Below are 18780 nucleotides of genomic sequence, written 5' to 3'. Positions count from 1 at the left end.
TATTGAGATTTGGAGAGCAAGTCTAAGCAATGGGGTTTGACATGTGTTCCTACAACTTACCGTGTTCCTGGATGATAATACACTGACGGAGAACTTGCATCAGCACTCCTCACTGACCTTGAAGAAATTTCCCCACAATAATCTAACAGTTTCTGTTGTGCAGATTTCCCCTTTTCCGACATTGCAAATTGTGAGAAGCAAAGAGATGACCACAAATACATCATCTATTCATACTGTTTGTAGGACAATTTCTCTAAAACAAGATCATTTGGAGAACAGATAAATACATGGAATCTGCTTCTCTAATTCCTCACATGCAGAGTGTCCAGTGTCTAACGTCCCAAGTTTACCCATGGTTAATAAATATAAATTTACAGGTAGATAATTCAAAGTAATGGTACAAAGTAGATGTGATACAGTACAAAACAAAGCATACCTTAAATAACTTGCTTAAAAATTCTTTTTTCACCCTATTAATAAAATTGATGCAAGTTTCCACACCAACAATAAGAACAAGATTCCATTTTACTGTACCAAAGAGATAGCACCAATGCTATCCCTGCAAAATCCTCTGAATCCACTGTAAGGATACTCAAATTCATGTTAGTGCCCTTTCCCAGGCCAATAAGTTGAGCATTGAGGCCCCAGATGCAACTAGTTCACTCATTTGCATGCCCAACACCCAATTCCTGAAATAGGCACACTGTTCAGAGTTCTAACTTGGGAAGAGATAACCAAACAAACAGAGAAAAAGATTCAAGGATGTACTCAAAGCTTACATGAATAATGTAACATCTCCATTGATGTTTAAGAATCCCTGCCCCATAGCCATTCAAGTGAAGGAGCAACATTTGGGAAGGTACTGAAAACCTTGAGCCCGTGATCAGAAGCACACAAAAGTCCCGCATAAAAGGACAGAAGAAGTGGACCATCTCACAAACTACCCACCCATCTCATCAGGCACCTCCTGTCCCATCCTTGGAAGAGTCTGCAGTTCTCACATTTGTCTCATCAGTTGTTCCAGTACCCATAAATCCACAGTGAAAGCAAGGCATCTTCAATCCTTAGGAACTGATTAGGAAGAAGATGACATTGACTTTTGAGTACAATCACTGTTGTAAAGCAGGAAGTGTTGGAACCACCTTGTCCACACTAATACCTCACATGTATATACTTCCAGAGGGTAATTTTGGTTGATGGATAAATCATTTGGAAGAACACTAGCTGGAATTCTCCATTTCTACCTCAAAATAGCACCAGGTGTTAACATCTAATAACTTCAAGGGGCAGTCAAGGCCTGAATTTATCATTTAACAATGCTTCGTTTCTGATAACACAGCATTCCCTCAATACTGCACTGAAGTGTCATTTAGATTATGTACTCAAGTTTCTGGAGTGGGATTTGAAGCTACAATTTTCTGATTCAGAGAAGAATCTATGATTGAGTCACAACTAACCAGTCCACCCATTACGGTGTAGAAACAGAGCATATAATAAAGGTGAGAGTTTAATGAATCTATTCTCTGTTGTATAATGCAAACTTGAACAAGAATTTCAAGTTAAAAAAAATCTATAGCAGTATAATAGTATCACAAACAGAGTAATCTGAAATGGATTTAATTTAGAAGGTTATCTCCATATCATAAAGCATCTGGATACAAAAACTGTATTTTTTTCCTAAAATATAAATACATTTCTATTAGATGAAAGAATGGTGCAGATTTACAATTTACAATTAAAAACCTAAGGCCTAAAAATTGTATCTATTTTAACCTTATTGTTGATCTCAATGAATTTTTTTATTAAAATTATGTCAAAGCATACAAAACAAAAAAAAAGCTGACTTTTAAGATTTAGGCTATGAAATAGGAAAAATGGGCAGCATGCTCTATCAAAAAGCAACAAACCTTCATGTCAATGTTTTTTTTTGTTTACCAGAGATGACTGGAAAGCCATATGTTTTTTCTATTGTGCAAAGAAGAAATGACTCTCAGTCACTTGTGTTTCTGATTAGCAAAATGATTTATGCCACAATCACTAAAAAATGCCAGCAAGTGAATGAAAAAGCGCACCAGATGCGCATGTTGAAAAAAAATAGCAGTAGTTGCTACATTGTAATCACAGCTACCTAGCTCATTTAATTTGTTATCCACGTACAGTGTGTGGCACTCTTAGAAATGGCAAGTTTTCACTTTCTGCTTGGCAAAATAACGGGAAATAAATGATACATTTTATACTTTTTGCCATGCACGATTCAATAAATTAGGCACAGTTTTGTATTTAGACTTATCATCAGGAAGAGGCTGGCAAAGATCACAGGGATTAATTGCTTCAGAGGTATGTAATGCAGGTTTCCCTTTTCCCTGCATACTTGGTAAAGAAACAATGATTAATCACTGTTTAACTATTCTCTAAAGGGAATTGAGAGTTTGCCAAACCAGGCCACATCCTCATAAATCCAGAAGTTACATTTAGATTAGTTGCCAACAAAATATAAAATATTAAAAACTTCAGTCATCTTGAATCAACTTTTACTGAAACAAGTTACTTTTAAATAAATTGAATAGTTTTTTAAAATCAATTTATAATGAGATACTTCTTGAATTTGTTCTTACTAAGCATTTTTCAGTATTAAGTGTTACCCAAATGCACCATCTTTTCAGCATTGCCAACTAAAGTTTTGATGGTCTGTTCAGTTTGGTTCTGTATAACATGTAATTTCAATTCTTACATTCTTCATTTGTTGATATATTAAAAGATAACCGAAATAACCAATCCTGAATGAGCGTGGAAGGAAAATATTTTGAAATTTCTTCTTCAATATATCTGTGCTTGCAAAGGCTTCTCAGGGCTGCTGGGAAGATTAGTGTACAAGTGCTTGATGTCATACATAAATGGTAAATGCCATAGAGAGAAAAAATATCAAAATGCTCATCTACTTAATGTCAAAAGGGCATCTTAATGATTGTACTGGCCCCAGAAAGAACAATACAAGCAAAATGATTTAATTTCTTTATACAAATTTAAACTATATTTACTATAAAAAGGGGGACACAAGAAACGGCAGATGACTGAAATGCAGGGTCTCAACCCGAAAAGCCAACTATCCCTTTTGCCTCCACAGATGCTGCTCGACCTGCTGAGTTCCTCCAACAGCTACATTTTATTTATTTATTTATGTGTGTGTGAGTGTGTATGAGTGTGTGTGTGTGTGTGTGTGTATATATATATATATATATATATACACATACATACACACACACACACATATATAAAAGTTTATCTCAGTTTCCAAATTTATCCAGCTTGCAACTACCATTGCCTTTGCTTAGCTATCTATTATAGAATTTCATCTCCACTAGATGAGTCAAGGGCTGCTACATTAGGGTTACAGCAATGTTGCAAAACAGTAAAACAAAAAATAGACAATGCTTAGAAAGTTTAGTAGTGATCACAATATTATCAGATAAGCATGTTAAAATTAACTGCTGATCCACTTCAGATGTCAGTATTGTACATTTTCCTGAAGATAAAAATCTCACGTTCTAGATACAGCCTTATAAGATATCTTTATTAGCCACATGTACTTTGAAACACACAATGAAGTGCATCTTCTGCGTAGAGTGTTCTGGGGGCAGCCCACAAGTGTCGCCACACTTCCGGCGCCAACATAGCATGCCCACAGCTTCCGAACCCATATGCCTTTGGAATGTGGGAGGAAACCGAAGCACCTGGAGGAAACCCACGCAGACACGGGGAGAACATATAAACTCCTTACAGACAGTGGCTGGAATTGAACCCAGGTCACTGGCACTGTAATAGCATTACAATAACCGCTACACTACTGTGCTTGCCCTACAATCAGAGTTTTCTCTGCTGTTGAAGATGGTCATGATTATGACATCTCTGAATTTCCCCAGCATATCTCCATTTCAGATGTGGGAGATGAAGCTGTGGATTTAGCGACATGTTTTCCTCTACCAAATTTTAGAACTTCAACTGGAATACCGTCTGTTCCCAAGGCATTATTTTTCAACTGGCATATGACCTTTTCGATTTTTTGTCAGTGAATGGTTAATAAACATTAATAAATTGAAACCTTTTGTCACCTTGATAAACAACGCTAAAACATTAGTGATCTAATTTCAGCAGACATGGTCCTTTAAAGCAGCATATTTTTCATGTTAGAACACTACAGAGTGATTTTGAGTGTATGGACAGAAGGCTGATAGAAAATTGTACAATGATGTTTTCCAAATGACTTGAAATCTTTTAGTAAATCCTTTAAAATGCTTAAATAAAAGCATCTTGTTCAATAAGGCAGTGTATGCTTCACTATTTTATCAACACAGAAGTGCTGATACACTTGTCACAGGTACTGAATTACATTGTACCTCAAAGTCACTTTCAAATGATAATTATTTATAAAGATATAAACAAGACCTTTACCTGATTCCGATAGTCAGAGTCATGGAGGCATGCAGCATTGAAACAGGCCCTTTGCCCACCATCATGCCTATCTATACTAATCCTATATGCCTGTATTAATTCCATATCTTTTTATGTCCTGCTCATTCAAGTACTGTCAAGATGCCTCTTAAATAGCGTTACTGTTCTGCCTCCACCACCTCCTCTAGCAGCTCATTCCAGACATCAACTACTCTTTCTATGAAACATTTATCCCTCAGATCCCCTTCAAAATCTCCTCCTTCTCCTCATCATAAATCTTCCAGTTTTAGACACCCCAACCATGGAAACAGACACTGGCTTGCTCTCCTATCTGTGTCTCTCATAACTTTTTAAACCTCTATCATATCACCTCTCGGCCTCCTTTGCTCCACGGAAGAAATATCCAGTCTATCTAATCTCTCCTGATAACTCATGCCTCCAATCCATGCAATGTCCTTATCAATCTTTTTTGCATTCTCTCTAGCTTAATCACATCCTTCCTACAGAGTGGTGACCAGAACAGCACACCATACTTGAAGTGCAACCTAACTAATATCTGTTCATCTGTAACATGATGTCCCGACTCTTGTAGTCAGTGCCTCGGTCAATGAAGGCATACACGCCATATGCCACCCTCACCACCCTGTTGACCAGTGTTCCACTTTTAAGGAAATAATGTACGTACCCCAACTGCTTGTACAATGTACGTACTTCACAGTTCAATAACCTGCCCAAGGCGCTTGTCATTCAATTTGTATGCCCTACCCTGATTTAACTGCATCGCTTCGCATTTGTCCAACAGTATCTTGAAGAGATCAAGCAGTTTGGAATTTTCAACTCCTCCTACGCAAAAAAGCCCTGAAATCAACAATTCTGCAGCTGTAAGTATTCATCTCACAAATATCTGTAAACACAATAAAAACAGGTATGTGATTGCACTGGGATGGGAAAGGGGTAGCTAAATATATGTCCAATGGATAATTCACAGAATATAAAGATGCTTTTTGATAATAGTGGATAATATAAAAAAGGCATTCAATGAAATCAGTCAGGTGTAATGTGATTCACTAATTATTTTCCATTCAAGTTCTTCAGTTAAAATTACCTTCAATAATTCTTCACTCATACTCTTACTCACGATACCGATAAGAAAATAAAACAGAGGCCAGGTAGTTCCATAATGAGGAGAATGAAGGAAGAAGTAAAAATTGCTTCAGCTTGAAACACCACCTGAAAACAGTATGGGAATCTTTCAATACCTTAAAGTAACTCGCAGAATTCCCCAAGTGAAATTTTTGTGGAAAAATTAAATAAAACTCCTACTTAAGAGACAGGGAAATCAGTGGATAATGCGTATGATCAAACAAAAATAGTTATATGCTGAGAAGCTGGATTTCTTCCTTTTTTGATACGTATATTAAACGATTGCGGCAGTTCATGCTAGTTCCCTATCTTGTTTCTCACAACAAAAATTGAAATTAGCAAAAAAGATTGTCAAATAGCATTAAAGTGGTTTACACATGTGATAAAATAGAAATGGGGCAATGCTCAGTAAAATGCAGCTGCTGCGAATTGGGAGCACACCAATCTGTTAAGGGCACCTGCCATTAAAAGGCAAAACCACCAGAGTAATGAAACAACAGCACACACATTGTGGATACCACGGTGGATAGAGAGGTTGCAGGGAACAGAAAGACATCTTGGATTTAGAAAAGGAGGGTGGTCCTGTGTGCTAATGGGAACCAGGAGAGACACTATAGCTCTCTCCACTAGATGTGAGGATCCCCACTCAAATAAGCAGTGCACAAATACATTTTATGTACTCACAGAAAAAAATGAGGGTGAGCTATCAGCCACTGAAAGCAGTTGTACCACGTCACTTCAGTAACTAAACCAAGATTAATCTATTGATGGCTTATAACCAGTGCTGATGGACCTGCAATAAGCATGCAAGTGATTATTTCCATCTGGATTCATCCATCTGACTATTAAAGTAAAATGCTACAGATCCTGAAAAATTGACATTTAAAAATAAAGACAATATTGGAAATTCTCTGGTCAGGCAGCATCTGTGAAGAGAGAAACAAAACTAAAGTTTCTGGTCAATGATCCTTGATCAAAAGAGTTCTAGTGAAAGGTCGCTAACCTGAAACATCAACTCTGTTTCTCTCTCCATTAACAATGCCTGACCTGCTGACCATTTCCAACAATTTTTGTTTACATTGGTATACTGTGTTGTTGGTAACTATTGGAGGACTTAGCTTACATAAAGGACTATGATTTTGCAGGCTTGTTATGAGAAATCATTATGAGAAACCACCATCAAGGACATCTTCAAGAGGCGATGCCTCAAGATGGTGGCATCCATCACTAAGGACCTTCATCTGGGACATGCCCTCTTCTTGTACTACCATCGGGGAGGTGGTACAGGAGCCTGAAGACCCACATTCAATGATTCAGAAACAGTTTCTTCCCTTCCGCCATCAGATTTCTCAATGGTCTATGAACCCATAATCACCAACCTTAATATTCCTTTTTTTGCTCTATTTATTTTTGTAACTTATAATAATTTTGTGTCTTTGCACTATACTGCTGCAAAACAACAAATTTCACATCTTCTAAGTCAGTGATAATACATCTGATTCCGAAGTATTTCTCTATCAAGGAAACCCTTGCATCCCATGCAGATAATGAGGCGATGGATGCCAAGCAGGGACCTTCACGATTTGCTGCCTTTTTTCTTCTGTTCCTTTCACTCCTGCTGCAGTTTAAGGCTGTGCCCCTTGGATATTGTTCCCCCAACATCAGTCACTTCTGTTTGCAAAATTATACAGCTTCCAGCAAACAACAGTGACATTTCTGTACCAGCTTGGCATGAACTTCAATGCACCCCTGGATTGAAGCAGATAATGAAATCTCTACCTCCTGATTACATACAAACTAACTCACCAATCAGCAGGATAGGATTTACTCCAAATTTTTCAGTAATACTTGATTTAACACTCTGTAAGCTCAGTTGGTCAACACCTAAAAGACAAAATTATTAGAGCAAATTATTATGCTGCCAACCAGTTACAAAATTGTCTGAAGTTAGCTTATTAAGTTCTAATGTTAACAATGAGCTATACTCCATGAAACTTCACAAATAAATTTAAAATAATAACCCAAGAACATGACTAACATTATCCAAAAGTAGTAGCAAGAAATTACATTTTAGGGTTACATGGAAGATGGAATTTAACTGGAATTAAAACAGATCTAACCGGAAGTACTGATGAAAGGTCAATCTGAAACTTTAATCGCTTCTAACAAAAGTGCCTGACCTGCAGAGTAATTCCACCATTTTCTGCTGTTATAAGTACAAGTATGATAAAAGTATGAAAATTCAAATAAATACGTATCATTCTAAACCTTCAAAATCATGTATTAACTGGGGTAGCATACTTGCGTCAAAATAGGTATAAAACTTATAGATGCAAAAGTTCCTCAACGTAGCACTGAGAAAGATTTAAAAACAATTAAATTATGAACTACAGCAACCCTGCCTTCACCCCCATCACAAATTTCCCCTTTGTTTCTGAGCCATCCCTCCCTAAGCTATGCAAACTTGATTTTCTCACTTTACCAGTTCGGACGGTCTTTGACCCGAAATGTGGACACTGCTGCTTTTTCCACAAACGCTGCATGGCCTGCCCAGTTTTTCCAGCATTTTTTTTGTTTTTATTTCATGTTTCCAACATCTAGAGTTTATGTATTTTCAATACTATTATGAAACCATGGCACATCCTTGAATCAACTATCCACAATGTCAGGGAGAATCAAAGGATCTGGTAATAATTTACCTACAAAATTAAAAGTACCATCTTTTGCATGTTTACGACACAAGGAAGTTTTCATCATATTACCATCCTTGCAAAGTATACGCCTCATATCAAACTAATGCAACATGTAAATTGACTTTCATTCTTGCCTGACCATCTCAAAACAACTACTTGTCTTTTTTAACCAAAGACTGCTTGATTGGGGCAGCATTAATTGATAATCCCTTTCTGCTCAATTCAGCACTTTGGATCATTGTTAGACTAAGGCTCTGAGGAAGCCTAGAGTCAATGGCCTTGTTGAAACCCAAATTAGGCATCGATGAACAGGTTATTTGGGAATAAGTGCAGCCTGATAATACTGTCAACTGAATCTTTTTTGACGATTCAGAGCAGACTGATTGGACAATAACCAGCCAATTTGGAATGGTCCTGCTGTTTGCAGATACAATATAGTTAGGCAATTATTGTAACTGCACTGGAACAGTGTAGCTAGTTCTGGAGTGCAAGAATAGTACTACAGTCAGAATGGTTTCATTGTTTTAATTGTACCTAGTACTCTCAGTCATATCTTGACGTTACATGGAGTAAATAAAAATTGATCATGGTTGCCTTCTGCTATGATAGAAATCTTACAAAGAAGCTGAGATGGAGCATTCAGTCAGGAGTTCTGGCTGGAGGTTGCAAATGTTTCAGCCTCTTCTTTAACATGCACACACTAGGATCTGTCATCTTTGAGATGGGCATGTCCTTGGAGTTGTCATCTGTTAAATAGATTTTTAATTGTCCACCACCAGCCTTAATCTGAGTTTTTGGTTGTGGGATCACTTAGCTCTGTATATTGCATGCTATTTTTGCTTTTTAGCACACATGCAGTTCTATGTTGCAGTGTCACTTGGTTGAGACCTCATTTTTCAGTATGTCTGTCTGCACTCTTTGAGCCAGAGTTGATATCCTGGTTTGATAATAATGGATGAGAGAGAAATACTAGGCTACATCTTAAAGAAGAGACATGCATGGATAGAAAAAAATAAGAATTTAGAGTCTTATGGACAATGGCTAAATCCAGGAACTGGAATTGGAGATACCTTGCCGAACAGTCAGAGCTTACAAAGATGGGGGTTTGGAGAACAAGACCAGCAAGTTCAGTGTCAATGAGTAACTAAAATAGTGTGAGGTATGCAAACATGTACATTTATCTTTTTCTCCAAATTGCCAATGAGTTTAATTTCTGTTAAGAAATGAACAGGAAGTAATCTTTCACAAAGAAAATCAACTTTCTATTGTATCTTTTACATGCTGGGCAATGCCAAAGCAATTTATAGTTAATGGGGTACTTTGGAAGGATCTCTGTTGTAATACAGGAAACATGAAATTGCTTACAGTGAACTTCCACAAACAGTAAATTATAATGAACAAATAATCTGATTAAGTGATGTTTATTTCCTTGGACACTGTGACAAATACTTCTTCAAAATGGTGCTGTGAGATGTTATACATCCAAGGAGATCACAGACAGGGCCTCAGTCTAACATTCTTCAAAAAAAAGCTCTCAGAAACAGCAACATTCCCTCAGTACTGCACTGGAAGGTGAGTCTAGATTATTGTGCTCAGATTTTTTGAACCCACAGAGACAAGACTGATGGCAAATATTGCACGACTGACATTTTGTAATTTGCTTTATAATAGTACTACTACTGATTTCATAGCTATATATTCAGGTGACCCCCACATTACATGCAGAAAAAGAAATATTTTTTTATTTATTTACTTTTTTCACACAAGTTCCATAAGAGTGAATTTTATTCCATATCTCAAATTTTTAGGTAATGATTTGTGAATTCAGTAAGAGCAAAATTCTCTTACCTGCACGGCCATAAGGTCGGGATCACGTGTATGCAGCACTTTTTTCTGCATTTAATATTATCTGTTATTCCATTGTCCATTTATACAACTTATCCCACTCACTCTGTAACTTTTGCTCTATTTGCCCAAAGTGTACTGTCCCTTCCAGTTTTGTTTTACTATAACAACTGACCAAGTGGGTTTGTGAATTCCAGTCATTCCTGAAATTTAGAAATAACACTAAGCCTCAAGACACACCAGTCAAAATATCTCTACTTTAACCCAACACATCCTAAAATATTATCTGTTAGTCAATTCCTTATTCTTTCCTGATATTTACCCTGAAGTCACACTGACTTGAAGTAAAATGGAAAATGCCAGAAATACTCAGCAGCTAAGGCAGTATCTGTGGGAAAAGACACAGAATTACCATTTTGGTACATGACCTTTCATCAGAATACACTGATTTGAGTTTGTCGATGAGTTTGCACGTGGAATTTTGCCTTAAATTTGTTTTCCATTATTGTGTGCATCAAGCTTAACCACATCAGATATTCCTAGAAATTTCAAAACAAAGAAAATCTGAAAGTTAACTATAGAATAATAAGTCTTGAGGAACAAAATAAAGATTTTGAAATATAATATGAAGAATCAACATTGAATAAAAATATTTACTTATGTAGGTAAACTCTCCCTGAAGAAAGGATTTAAACCTAAAGTTATTAACAAAATAAAGGCACTATTGAATCATGGAAAATCAAAGGAGATTAAAATTAACTAAAACCATAGAGGTTCAGACGAACAAAAGTAAGTTACTGCAAGTGTAATAAACCTAAAATAAAGAGAAAATTCTCAAAATTCTTAGCATCTGTAGAGTGAGTTACACTTACATATTTAGCAACACTGGAAAAAGTTAGTGATATTACATTCTTTATGTATAGATAAAGAAAAGAGTGGCACAATTAGTTGAGCTGCTTCAGTCCCGACCTCCAGTGCTCTCTGTGTGCTCCAGCTTCCTCCCACATCCCAAAGATGTGGGGGTTGGAAGATTAACAGGCCACTGTAAATTGCCCCTACTGTATGGCTGAGTGGTAGAATCTGATGGGAATGTGGGACAACATTTTTTTTTAAGAAGTGGAATTAATGCAAATGGGTGCGTAATGGTAGGCATGGTGGGGTGAAGGGCCTGTTTCTGTATCGTATAACCCAATGACTTTATAAATAAGAGAAAGAAATGGCAAAATGGGAAAATCTATGATAGCTTGGCAGGCCAGCAAGTATAATGACAAAAGGGATAATGGTGCAAAGCAACAGATGGCAGTAATAGGAGAATTTGACAATTCAATAAACCTAAAAAAGGTCGAGGAAGTACAAGTGGAAATAAAGAAAAAATGCAGTTATAATTTAAAAACAAACGTAGATTTTATCTTTTTACAGGAGTATTATATAGATTGGCTAATCTATCACAAAGCAATTTAACATACTTCCTTAATTAAAATATTTTTTCCTTCAGTTAAAGGTGAGTTTATGACCTAAATTTGCTTTTATTGTCTTGGGGCCTTTTCTCAACTAACTCCATTGTTATAAGATTTAGACATTAATTTAGCCATGCATTGGAAAATGAAATCACTCAAAACAAAGCATGTATATTAGTTTATACATCTACATACCTGCCCAAAGCAACAAGAATCTCCTGACATGTTTTGCCCTTAAGTTAACAGACTGTTAAAATAGTTAAAAGAGAAATTTTAAAAACTGGAATAAGTCAATGAACTGAAGGTGGTACCAAATGCATTATTTATGTACTGTCAATCCAATCTAATGCAGTTTAAATCTTCCCAGATGGCAAAATGTATTATTAATGCACGATTTTAATGACTGGAGTTTATGTAGTTTATTTACACACAGTAAATAGAAGAAAAAAGAAAGCAAAGCAACATTGATAATTTGTCAGTCCACTCTCCCTGCCTAATCAATAAAAGTCATATTAAGCAGTATGAACTTTTATCCTGCTTTCTTTACTCTGCCTTTTTTCTTTCTTTCCCAGTTCTGATGAAGCTCCCCAAACCTGAAACATCCACAGATGCTGACAGTCCTGGCGAATTCCTGCTCACTCAGCTTGGAATATCTAACAGTGAAGTGTTACCCATACTACCTGCTACGGGAGTTCACTTCAGCTATCCTGACAGTAGTCTACATCCCACCCCAGATGGACGTGAAGCCTGCACTCAATGAACTATACTCTGTGGTCAACAGCTTTGAAGCAGGATACCCAGAGGCCCTCTTCATCATAGCCAGTGACACCAAACAAGCCAACTTCGAGTGTTTTACCAAAATACTACCAGCTCATCTCCTGTCCCACCAGGGGCCCAAACACCCTTGACCATTGTTGTACAACCAAAGATGCCTACTGAGCCACCCTGCCCACACATTGGTAAATCAGACCACCAGGCTGCGCTTCTCCTGTCTGCATACAAACAGAAGCTGAAACAGGAGGATCCAGTACAGAAAGTCATACAGTGTTGGTCTGAGGAGATAAGTGAGCTTCTACGTGACTGCTTTGACTTGGTAGACTGGTCCATGCTCAAAGACTCAGCTGCCAGTCTAGATGAGTATGTCACCACCATCATGGACTTTATCAACATGTGTATTGAGGACTGTGTATCAAAGAGGACAATCCAGATGTTTCCAAAGCAGATACCATTGATGAACCAGGAGAACCACTCCTTCCTGAAGTATAGGACTGCAGCATTCAAATCAGGTGACCCTGACCTGTACAAGAAATCGAGATACAGCCACCATATAGCTATCGGAGATGACAAGAGACAATACCAGCCCAAAATCGAATCCCAGACCAGCCATCAGGTGTGGCAGGACTTACATGCTATAATGGGCTACAAAATGAAGTCGGGCAGCATGGCCGATAATAGTGCATCCGTTCCTGATGAGCTTAATATTCTATACACCTTTTGAACAGCCACCCACCCTGACAACTTCCAATGCACCTGAACCCATAGTCACTGTTGCAACTCAAGAGCAGTCTTCCGGAGAGTGAACCCACAGAATGCATCTGGCCCAGATGGTGTCCTTGGCTGTGTCCATAGATCCTGTGCAGACCAGCTGATAAGGGTATTTGCAGACATTTTTACCTCTCCCTACTTCAATCTGAGGTTCCCACCTGTTTGAAGAAGACCACCATCATCCCAGTACCCATGAAAAACAAGGTGATGTGCCTTAATGACTATTGCCCAGTGGCTCTGACATCCACCATCAGGAGGTGTTTTGAGAGGCTGGTCATGGCACGAATTAACTCCAGCCTCCCAGACAACCTTGACCCAATACAATACACATATCGCCGAAACAGGTCTACACCAGGCACCATCTCCCTGGCCCTATACTCATCTCTGGAGCATCTGGACAGTAAAGATACCTACGTTAGACTATTGTTTATTGACTACAACTCCACCTTCAATACTATAATTCCAAGCAAACTCATCACCAAACTCCTAGATGTGGGACTCAAGACCTCCCTCTGCAACTGGATCCTTGACTTTCTGACCAACAGACCACAATCAGTGAGGATAGGCAGCAACACCTCCACCATGATTATTCTCAACACGGGTATCCCAAAAGGCTGCGTCCTCAGCTCCCTACTCTACTCCCTATATACTCATGACTGCATGGCCAGATTCTGCTCTAACTCCATCTACAAGTTTGCAGATGATACCACCGTAGTGGGCTGCATCTCAAATAATGAAGAGTCGGAGTACAGGAAGGGGGAAAAGAAAAGAGCTTAGTAACATGATATCATGACAACAACCTTTCCCTAAATGTCAGTAAAACAAAACAGCTGGTCACTGACTTCAGGAAGGGGGGCAATGTACATGTTCCTGTCTACATCAATGGTGCTGAGGTTGAGAAGGTTGAGAGCTTCAAGTTCCTAGGGATGAACATCTCCAAAAGCCAGTCCTGGTCCAACCACATAGACACCATGGCAAGAAAGCTCACCAGTGCCTCTACTTCCTCAGCAGGCTAAAGAAATTTGGCATGTCCCCATCAACCTTCACTAATTTTTATCCTTTCTGGATGCATCACAACTTGATATGGCAACTGCTCTGCCCATGACCGCAAGAAACTGCAGAGAGTTGTGGACACAGCTCACCATATCATGGAAACCAGCCTCCCCTCACTGGACTTTGTCCACACTTCTCATTGCCTTGGTAAAGCAGCCAACATAATCAAAGACCCCACCCACCCCAGTCATTCTCTCTTCTTCCCTCTCCCATCGGACAGAAGATATAAACGCCTGAAAGCATGTACCACCAGGCTCAAGGACAGCTTCTATCCCACTGTTATAAGACTATTAAACGGTTCCCTAGTACAATAAGATGGACTCCTTGACCTCACAATCTATCTCGTTATGACCTTGCACCTTATTGTCTACCTGCACTGCACTTTCTCTGTAGCTGTGACACTTTATTCTGCATTCTGTTATTGTTTTACCTTGTACTACCTCAATGCACTGTGTAATGAATTGATCCATATGAACGGTATACAAGTTTTTCCACTGCACTTCAGTACATGTGACAATAATAAACCAATTCCAATTCTTACTACTGAGTGCTTGCAGCACTTTGTTTTTATTATAAACTTTTTTCCATTAGCTATGAATTCCAAGTGCATTCAGATTAAAAACTCTTGAACTCTGAGAAATTAAAATCTTTTCAGTTCACTCCTAGCAATGATAACTGGGTTGTTTGTATCAGCACTTTTATCTAATTTGACAAGCTATGATGGTGCTGTTTTCTACTCTACATCAGTCACACCTTCAGAAAGCTGGATGTGCAATATGAAACAGTGAACTATAATAAAAAAAATAACCTTTTTAATCCTATGAATGAAAAACAAATAAAAATGGATTTCACTAAAATGATAGAAATAAAAAAAATTACAACATAGAATTTTCAGCTCATTGTGTCTGTGTCATGGGGAAAATTCCAGAAGCCTATCACTTTGAGTGAAATCATTTTTCCTCATCAACCCTCTAATTCATATTTTAAGTTTGTCTCTTCTGGTTTGTGACCCCTTGATTTAAGAACAAGTTCTTCTTTGTTATTCTGTCATACACACCTCAATTAACTGTCTCCTCAGATTCTTCCATTCCGGAGAAAACAGTCCTGGCAATATCCCTAAACCTGTTTTAACCTGTCCAACATTCTCTCCGGTTTCATCATAACTTTCCTGTTAGAAGATAACCAGAACTAAAATGTTGTGTTCAACGTGATCAAACTAGTACACAACTACCCTGTTCTTGTAGTCTATGCATCAGCTAATAAAGGAAAGCATCCTGTATGATTTTTAACCCATCTATTAACCTGTTCTGCCAACTTTTTGGATCTGTGAATGTATATTTGCATGGTCCTTTAGTCCTTCACTCTCCCATTTATTGAATATTTCCTTGCCCCCATCAAGTTCATAAAGCTCACTTCTCTGCTGTAAATTCCAGTTACCAATTTTCTGCCTAATTGACCAGACAGAAATATTTATATTTTCATTGAGTCTAAAGCTTTCCTCCTCATTGTTAAGCCACACAGCCAATTTTTGAACCATCTGGAAGCTTCTTTATCATCCCCTCTATATTTGTCAAAATCATTAAAACACATTATAAGCAGCAAAGGATCAAATACTGAACCTAGTGGTAACAGCCATCTTGTCCTAAAAATGCCAATCATTCCCCTTTCCTTACTATGAACGGGCATTTTCCTGCAAACTCAGTTATTGTTTGTGCTACTAATGCTTTCTCCAACTTACCAACCAACCTTTGTCCACTGGCTCGGAGACAATTTTGAATCCAGGTTGCCATTCTCCCTTGGATCCCAGGTTTTTTAAAAAAAATTTTTGACGAGCCTGCTATGTGTGACCATGTCAAAAACCTAGTTAAAATTCATGTAAACTACATCAAATACACTGGCCTCATCGACCCTCAAAAGACTCAAATTAGTCAAACATGATCTTCCTTTCACAAATCCATGTTGACTGCCTTTGATTAATCTGTGCCTATCTAAATAAAAAGTCCATATTACCCCTCAGAATAGATTCCAATAATTTACCCACCGCTGACATTAACTAACTGGGCTGTAATTACTTGGGTTGTACCATCTTTTTTGGATAATAATTCAATGAAAACACTCTTCCAGTCCTACGGCATGATTCCTATATCCAAGGAGGATTGAAAAATTGTTGTCAGAGCCTTTGCAATTTCCTCCCTTACTTCCTTCATTTTTATTTTTATGCAAAGTTCAGGGAAAAATAAATGCCCCTTTACCACATGTCAGTTAGCGTATTGATAGCATATTGACCTTAAACCTGAGTAAGTTAGATTTCAGCTGGAGTGACAATAGGGAAACAACTAGTATATGTTATCAAGTTAGGGGCAAAAGCAAGCATCTCCTCTACGACGTCCAAAAATTCACTACTTCATTCTCCCTAAACTCCAAAAATTCTGGATTTTTCTCTATCCTAGTGATATAAACAAGTTTCTCCTGAAAAGACAACCATCCTTTTCTAGGTCTTTATTTCCTCCAATTCATCTTGATTAGGAACCTCCTTCTAAAATGTTAGCATTATGGCTAACATTAAGTTTTAGGCCCTTCTGGTCGATCGACTTTGTGTTCATTGGGATTCCAACAAAATCTCTGATCCTGCTATTATCTCCTTCATCATATTCCAGATCTATGATTCTGAAAATTTTGCTCACTTCAATTTCACTTATTATCAGGCTATCTACTCTCTGAACTATTTTACATAATCCCAAGTGATCACTACCAAATGGCAAACAATGAAGCTCTACTTCCTTTATCCACATGAAACATCTGGTAATTCTCAAATTATCACTTTAAAAATTCGTGCATCATCATTGTTTTTAGCATGGGCATTTTACTGGCGATCTTGTTACCCACAACAGATACCACATAAACTCTGCAACCCATTAAAATTGCCTGTCAATATGCCAATTACCTTCAAATCTTTGTTAGAATCTGGCATTATGCATTTCTAAACAATATGCTATTATATGATCAGATGTGTTTATTGCTATCAAACTCCTTCTCAAATATTTTTTGTATTCAAGAGTGCATTCTGTGACTTGTTTTCTATGAATAGGTACTTCCCGTACACTCACTTATTATTTGTGCTACTAATGCCTTCTTTAACATCAATTTGTTTGCTAATTCCACTCTCTATACATCCTGATCAAAGTAATACATGAATAATGTCTAACAAATCACAGTGGCCAAGTTACTGGAGTTTGCTCCTACTGACCCTTTGCTAGATGATAAAAATCTTTCTTTACTCCTTTCATGTCTGTTAAAAGTTTAACTTATACTTACTACCATAATACAGCCATCCTGTTTAGGGGTTCCATTGCCATGCCCAGTCTCATTGAATCCCTTGATCATAAATTAAAACACATCTTGAATACGACACGGCTGCATTCAAGTCTTTTGCTCTCACAATTAAAAAGCAGCTTCAAATGTAGAAAAATCCCAAAGTGCAGGTTTGGGGGACTCATCTGGAGAAATGACAAAGCATGACAAAAGAGTGATTTGCAGAGGCTTTTGGAAGAACAGGAACTAGAGTTGGCCATTTAGCCTGTCAAGACTACTTTGATATTCAGTAAAGATAGGGAGTTGAGAAAGAGAAGCAGCAAGTAGAAAGGCTTTGAATTGGAGAATCCAAATAAATTATGCAACCTAAAAGGCTGTGCTACTGATGGGTTAGTGGAGGGGAAGAGATTGGCACAAGAGGAAAATACCAGAACATTAAAAGGGAAAGATTTGCGAACTAAAATGAGGCTAGAGTAGGTAAAGATCTTAAATTAGAAACAGGATAGTGAATTTCATAATTGCGGTACAGGAAGCCAATGCATCCTGAAGGAATAGGAGCTGAAGGTAAGTAGCTCATTCTGGACCACATACAAGTTCTTTCCCAAAACAGTTCTGATTTCCCAACCATACCCAAATTCATCACGTACGTGAATACTGCTCTGATGAAAAACACAATGATGCTGGAGGAACTCAGCAGGCCAGGCAGCATCCATGGAGAAAAGCAGGCGGTCAATGATTCGGGTCAGGACCCTTCTTCAAGACTGAAGATAGGAAAATGGGAAGCCCAATATATTGGAGGGAAAAGCAGAGCAGTGATAGGTGGACGATTTGAAGATAGGAAAAGGGGAAGCCAACTGAAGATAGGAAAATTTGTCCTGAAGAAGGGTCCTGACCTGAAACATTGACCACCTGCTTTTCTCCACAGATGCTGGGTACCCTGTCGAGTTCCTCCAGCATCGCTGTGTTTATCATCTAGATTCCTGCATCTGCAGTCCTTTGTTTTCTCTATGAATACTACTCTAACGCCTAAAGACACATTTCTGACACTCCTTTCACAGTCAGACAAAATGAAGTAAAAATCTGATCTCAGTGGAAATCCTATATGTTGAGGACTAGGGGGCATAGATTTAGGGTGAGAGGGGAAAGATTTAAAAGGGACTTGAGGGGCAATTTTTTCATGCAGAGGGTGGTGAGTATATGGAACGAGCTGCCTGAGGAAGTGGTTGAGGCAGGTAAAATAGTATCATTAAAGAAGCACTTGGATAGGTACATGCAGTGGCAGG

The 18780-nt window shown here is 38.0% G+C and overlaps 1 protein-coding gene across 1 annotated transcript in view; it reads right to left on the bottom strand.

Annotated features, from left to right (window-relative positions):
• Positions 1-18780, bottom strand: part of tbc1d5 (TBC1 domain family, member 5) — a 377143-nt gene that overhangs the window by 292040 nt on the left and 66323 nt on the right. Inside the window, exon 2 of the mRNA XM_052015950.1 lies at positions 7399-7476. The gene's annotated coding sequence lies outside the window, so the exon portion shown is untranslated. The remainder of the gene's footprint in view (positions 1-7398; positions 7477-18780) is intronic.

This window comes from Pristis pectinata, chromosome 5 (genome assembly GCF_009764475.1).
Source record: "Pristis pectinata isolate sPriPec2 chromosome 5, sPriPec2.1.pri, whole genome shotgun sequence".
Taxonomy (NCBI): domain Eukaryota; kingdom Metazoa; phylum Chordata; class Chondrichthyes; order Rhinopristiformes; family Pristidae; genus Pristis; species Pristis pectinata.
This window is presented reverse-complemented; position numbering and strand designations above follow the sequence as displayed.